Source organism: Scyliorhinus canicula, chromosome 14, assembly GCF_902713615.1.
Source record: "Scyliorhinus canicula chromosome 14, sScyCan1.1, whole genome shotgun sequence".
Classification (NCBI taxonomy): Eukaryota; Metazoa; Chordata; class Chondrichthyes; order Carcharhiniformes; family Scyliorhinidae; genus Scyliorhinus; species Scyliorhinus canicula.
Window position 1 is genome coordinate 122,902,469 of NC_052159.1, and position 7,087 is coordinate 122,909,555.

General features: G+C 44.1%; 1 long non-coding RNA gene across 1 annotated transcript in view; it reads left to right on the forward strand.

The window, feature by feature from the left end:
• Nucleotides 1-4,587, forward strand: part of LOC119977063 — a 37,063-nt gene extending 32,476 nt beyond the window's left edge. Inside the window, exon 3 of the long non-coding RNA XR_005463107.1 lies at nt 4,263-4,587. This is a non-coding gene — a long non-coding RNA (uncharacterized LOC119977063). The remainder of the gene's footprint in view (nt 1-4,262) is intronic.
• Nucleotides 4,588-7,087: the final 2,500 nt, after the last annotated feature.

Consider the following 7,087-nt stretch of genomic DNA (forward strand, 5'->3'; position numbering starts at 1 on the left):
TGCACCTTTATGCACCAACGACAAGAACGAATACCCCCTATCCCGTGGATGTAAAACCTTCCAAGAATCCAGCCCTCCCATCTCCTTCATGAATCTGGTCAACACTTTGCAATCCCCCCACCACCGCTTGGCCAGGACCTATCCACCTTCGGGTCCAACACCATGTTCCAGTTTCCCACCAATATCAACTGGTGAGTATCCAAATCTGGTACCATGGGTGGTAGCATTTTCCTCACAAACCCTGGGCATACATCCTGACTAGTACCACCAGCCTCCCTTCCAACGCACCCATCACTGTCACATACCTGCCCCCCGATCTGTCACCACCATCTCCATCTGGAACCTCACCCGTTTACCCACCAGCATTGCCATCCCCCGGGTCCTGCTATCGATGCCAAAATGAATCACCTGGCTCACCCAGCCCTTCCTCAGCCTCATCTGGCCCTGTACCCTCAGATGGGTCTCCTGTAACAGCACCATGTCCGCTTTCAGGCCCTTCAAGTGCGAGGAAACCCATGTTCTCTTCAGTGGACCCCCAGCCCTCGCACGTTCCACGTCACCACCTCTGCCCTTCCTACCTGTCATAACCACCCCCCCCCCCCAAGGCCCTGAGCCCCAGCCCTAGTCACCTTCACCGCCCCGCCCCCCTGCTTCCCAGAAACGCCCAATCACTTCCCCATGGAAACTCTCATCCAGTATCATCCCCATCCCCCCTCCATTCACACATTCCAGGCCCATTGAAACCTGCCCATACAGGTTCCAATGACCGCCACCCTTCCCCCCACCTTGCTCCCGTTCATTACCAACATTATGTTTGCAAGTGCGGTGGCCTCTGCCAGAGCCTCCTCCCCCACATCAAAAAAACACACCAACTCCGAAGCCCCCCACACCCACCCCATTCAAACCCCCAACACCATACATCCAAAAAAGTCCTAAAACCCAACAAATCATGAATCCCAGCCGTCCTCCCCAAACCACCCCAACACAAACACATTTACACAAAACAGTTAACCATAATCCAGAAAGGGAAAGAACAACATAAAGGAAAAACCCAGTTAAAAACCATCAAAGTCCAAACTCAGTCCAGTCCCAGGCCTTCTGCCTTCATAATCGGCACCGCCGCCACCTCAAAGTCGTAATCCCTGCCATTGTACGGGACCCTCAGCTTCACCGGGTAGACCACACCAAACCACCACATGTTGCATTTATACAACGGCGCCTTAGCTCGACTGAAGGCCACCTGTCTCCTCGCCAGCTCCGTCGTCAGATCCTGGTATATACGGATACCATTGCCTTCCCAGTCCACCTCCCGCTTCTGCTTCGCCGACCTCAGCACCTTCTCCTTCACTTGAAAATTGTGAAAGCAGACAATCACAGCTCTCAGCGGTTCATTCAGTATTCGTTTCGGCTGGAGTGACTGATAGGCCCTGTCCAATTCATAATGGGAGGACTCCTCCCCCTCCCCTATCAACTTCGCAAGGATCTCGATGAAGTACTCTGTACTCTCCACACCCTCAGGCACACCCACAAACTTCAAATTCTGCCTTTGTGACCTGTTCTCCAGGTCCTCTACTTTGGCCCACAGCCCTCCGTTGATCTCTGCCACTTTCCACTACTGCTCACCCATCGAGGTGAACTGGTCACTATGCTGCGACAAGGCCTCCTCCACATGCTTCATTGTCTGTCCGTGCCCCGGCACCACCATCAAAATCTTCACCAACTCCTGTCTTAGAACATAGAACACAGAACAGTACCGCACAGAACAGGCCCTTCGGCCCTCGATGTTGTGCCGAGCAATGATCACCCTACTCAAACCCACATATCCACCCTATACCCGTAACCCAACAACCCCCATTAACCTTACTTTTTAGGACACTACGGGCAATTTAGCATGGCCAATCCACCTAACCCGCACATCTTTGGACTGTGGGAGGAAACCGGAGCACCCGGAGGAAACCCACGCACACACGGGGAGGACGTGCAGACTCCGCACAGACAGTGACCCAGCTGGGAATCGAACCTGGGACCCTGGAGCTGTGAAGCATTTATGCTAACCACCATGCTACCATGCTGCCTTATCGGGCAAGGGTCTCACCCACCCATTCCTTTAGTGAGGACATCTGTCCGATGCCTTTCAACATGTTTTGAGAACAGCTCAAACTCCCCTGGCATCGCTTCAGCCATCTTTTCCACCATGATGGGCGCGGCTCCACCTGACGAGCTCGTTCCCACCAACTTTCCTCGCACTCAACTCCTCGCCACGTTTGACGGAAGACTTTCACTCCCTTTCTCCCTGGCTTCGTTTTTCCAGTTTTTGATATTCTCGAAATGCCTCACACCTTCCCACAACTTCTCACATTTAAATTTTCATCCAAATTGGGTGTAATGAGTTCAAAAAGGCAGGAGTCACCAAACATGTGAGCTCCACCTATATGTCACAACCGGAAGCCTTCTATTCTTATTGTTGATTGTCACTAGTCATTTGTTAAAGAAAACACTCACAATCATGTAATTTTAAAATTCCAAAATATTTAAATATATTGCGATGACTGAGTCAAGTGTGTTGGTCATGAGTCAGTGATCACCTCCTGCCTCTGAATCAGAAGGTCATAGATTAAAACTCCACTTCAGAGACCTGAACGTAGAATCTAGGTTGACATTTCGGTGCACTACTGAGGGAGTGCTACGGTGTTGGAAGTGCCATTTTTCAGATAAAATGTTGAATCAAGAGTCCACCCAGTCTGTCAGGTAGATGTAAAATATCCAACGGAATTATTCAAAATGGGGCTGGGGAATTTTTCCAGTTATTGTTAATGGGCAATGTTCATCCTTAAACCACGTTATTTAAAGACAGATTGTATAGTCATTTATCTAATTTCTCTTTGTGGGATCTTTGGGTGCACCAACCATTATAGCAATGACTGTGACCTTCTGAGGTTGTAGAAAGATTTTATGTAAATGCAAGTTCTTTGTTTGTTTTCTTGCATCTGCAAAGGTGACGATATATTAGTGGAACAATTTTTATTTCACTTTGTCGCTGTGGGGATAAATTTGGCTGGGCAACTGTATAAGACATGCAATACTGATCCACGGACCTTTTATACATCTTGTCCGATATCACCAAAAGTCAAAATAATTCCCAGACAGTTTGATAAAAATATGTTTAACAAAGCAGCATCCCATTGGCTGAAATCTTGACTTTTGTGATTTATTTTTTAAAAATTATTTTTCAATTAAGGGGGCAATTTAGCGTGGCCAATCCAACTAATCTGCACATCTTTGGGCTGTAGGGTGAGACCCACACAGACACGGGGAGATTGTGCAAACTCCACATGGACACTGACCCGGAGTTGGGATCGAACCAGGATCCTCAGCGCCAAGAGGCAGCAATGCTAACCACTGCGCCACAGTGCTGTCTGTCATTGTGATTTCTTATGGTTATTGTCATCTTATTGGTGAACTAAAAACTACAATGACCTGCCAAATGATAGATAGCTTGTACACTAAAAATATACTTTTGTTCTTCAGACTGTGCTGCACGTGGGATTGTAGAGGTTGCAAGTGCAGCCTCTACAATCGTGTAAGTGGCTTGAATTTGTATTCAAACAGGAAGTACACAATAAAGAATAAAACCATAGAGTTCCTGAAAGACTCAGCAGGCGGGTGGCAGCTGGGAAGTGAGAAAGGGAATTTACATTTCAGGTTGGTAACCCTTCACCAGAATACCCGCTGAAAGGTCATTGACCTGAAACAACCTCATTCTCTCTCTTCACAAATGCTGACTGACCAGCTGAGTATTTCCAGCATCTCGGTTTTATTTCACATTTCCAGCATTTACTTTGGTTAATACAAAATAAATGTTCCCTTTGAATGTCAAAAGCATGAGTAGTTTTACCTTAATCCTCCCATCACAATGTCCTAGACACTGTTTATTCAGCAATTTTTCACGTATGATTAATCTTTTGGAAATAACCTATTGGGAAATGCAGTGCATATGTAAGTATTAGAATCATAGGAATACTTATGCTAATATTTAGTCACCAACTATATTGTCAATGCAGATTAAATGAAAACTGAAGTAATTCACAAATGTTACCACGTTCTTCACCTCACATTCTATTTAGTGCTCCTGTTTTACTCGAATAGAGAATGATGTAGTTTGAAATGCACATATGAAGCACATCTCATGAGGCAAATAAACGGTAGTGAAATGCAATAATGTACACCTCATATTCATGTTACCCTAATAACTAATCTGTTAGTTTTGACAGTTACAAAGCATGATGGACGATGGCCTTATCACAGACTGTCTTGTTCAAGTACTGAACCTATCGAAACTGGAAATATCTGGCAGAAAGAATTTAATCCAAACAGTACACTGATTCTTGTATGTACAGCACAAACTGGATGTGAAAATAAACAGTATCAATACAGCACAAGGGATGAAAGTGAATGCAAAGCTGGGAGATTCATTTGTTCTTTTTTTAAAAAAGGCTTTAAATCTCATCTTTACAGACTTTGCAGTTTATTTGTGGCGTTCAATACTCTCCAAATCCCTGCTGATTGGGCACCTGTTTGTGTTTAAAAGTGGCGGAATTTTCTTTTCTTTTCAAACCCTTTTCAGTCAGTTATTCTGTGATCCAGCAAAGCAACTAAAAGAAATTTTAATTACAGTACATGGAATACGCTTATTTCAGCTTTTAGACAGCAACTTATTCTTATTCTGCCATCTCATAACATTGTATGAAGAAGGTGATAAGAACGGCAAAATGAAATACAAGAAAAAGCTTGCAAGGGCCATCAAGGGCAACACAAAAGACTTCAACAAATATATTAAGACAAAGACTTTCTAAGAACAAGGTCCTTAATGACAGACGTAGGTGATGTTGTAATTGGCAATCAGGAAGTAGCTGACTAACTAAATAGTTAATCGGTATTGACCACTATAGAAGAGGATGAGGATAAAAGGTACAAGGAAAGATAAAAAATAAATTAAGGGAGGGTACTAATTTATAATAATAATAATCTTTATTGTCACAAGTATTGGCAGCATGGTAGCATTGTGGATAGCACAATCGCTTCACAGCTCCAGGGTCCTAGGTTCAATTCCGGCTTGGGTCACTGTCTGTGCGGAGTCTGCACATCCTCCCCGTGTGTGCGTGGGTTTCCTCCGGGTGCTCCGGTTTCCTCCCACAGTCCAAAGATGTGCAGGTTAGGTGGATTGGCCATGATAAATTGCCCTTGGTGTCCAGAATTGCCCTTAGTGTTGGGTGGGGTAACTGGGTTATGGGGATGGGGTGGAGGTGTTGATCTTGGGTGGGGTGCTCTTTCCAGGAGCCGGTGCAGACTCGATGGGCCGAATGGCCTCCTTCTGCACTGTAAATTCTATGACTAAGTAGGCTTACACTAACACTGCACTGAAGTTACTGTGAAAAGCCGCTAGCCACCACATTCCGGTGCCTGTTCGGGTACACAGAGGAAGAATTCAGAATGTCCAAATTACCTAACAGCACGTCTTTTGGGACTTGTGGGAGGAAACCGGAGCACCCGGAGGAAACTCACGCAGACACGGGGAGAACGTGCAGACTCCGCACAGCCAGTCACCCAAGCTGGGAATCGAACCTGGTACCCTGGCGCTGTGAAGCCACAGTGCTAACTGCTGTGCTACCATGCTGTTAATTCAAATATATTAAAATAATGGTTGTGGAAAAACTAATGACGCAAAAGATTTCTACCTCAGGTTATTAAAGAAATTGATGAAGAAATTGCTGATTGATTAATCATGGCTCATGTTTTCCACCTCCTCAAACAAGTTACCTTATTGGTCTCTATTTGGCTGTACTCCTTCCTGTGCTAAATCTAACTGAGTTATAGTCACTGTCAACAAAATTCTCACCCGTTGATACCCTTTCCATCTACCTGCTTTCATTTCCTAAAGCCAATCATAAGAATGCCCCTTCACAAGTTAGTCTTGTTGCATTCTGCAAAAGTGTAGAATGCATTTGAGGAATTCTGCTCCCTACAAACGTTTCATACTGATTTTATCTCCAGTTTGTATTAGGGTGTTTAAATCCCCCGCTATCTTTGCTCAATTCTTTCCTAGCCAGTGCACTCCACAACACCAGTGGAATTAAGTAAATGCAGGCGACATATAAGCGGCAGGAAATTTGTGTCCAATCAGCATTTCAGTGCTCAACGTTGTGGATGGTGATTTGAGTAGCTGCAGGCACATTTAAATCATGATGCTCATCAATTAGCCTGATCATTGTGTGCTAAATACACACTTCCAAACAGGCAAGTCTTATTAGCGCAGCATCCATTTTAGTTCTTGTTTTCAGCCTTTGGCCAATTTGTTATACCAGTATTGTTTGTGGAGGGTAAATATTGGTTGGACCCCAGAGAGAACTCATCTCCTTCAGAATAGCCCCATCAGAGTTTTTACATTCACCTCAAAATACAGACTGGGTATCAGTTTAATCGCTGACCTGAAGTTGGCACCTCCAACAATGCCACCCTTCCTCAGTGTTTCACTGCGGTTCAAATTTCGATTTTCTGCATCCATCTCAAATGGAATTTTCTCACTCAGAAATGGGAGTGCTACCAGTCAAGACACGGTGATTCTGGCCTTGCTAGTGATGTCCATGTCACAGCAACTACATTTTTAAAACTCTTGTTGAAGTTACATTTCATTTTTACTTAGATCGCAAATTTCGCTGTTGAGTTTTATTTCCACTTTTCAAAATCTATGTATTTTAGAATGATGCCAAAGCTGCATTACGGCTTCATTTGAAACCTTTTTAAACAATCCAATTTTAAACAATTTTTAAACAATTAAACAATTTAAACAATTTTAAACAATTGGTGCAGTGTAAACGGCAAACTTGCAGCTTGCGTGATGAGAGCCTAGGTTACAGTACAGTGTGTCCGTTATTCAGCATTTCTACCCTTTCAGCTTTGATTTATGGTCCAGATTTTGTTCACTTTGTTCCGCATCTAATTCTCCAATTTGTGGCCCTGCTATGCAAAATAAATGTTCATATCTCACTTTCTGGCTATACTTTAAAATAAATAAAATAAAAATAAATAA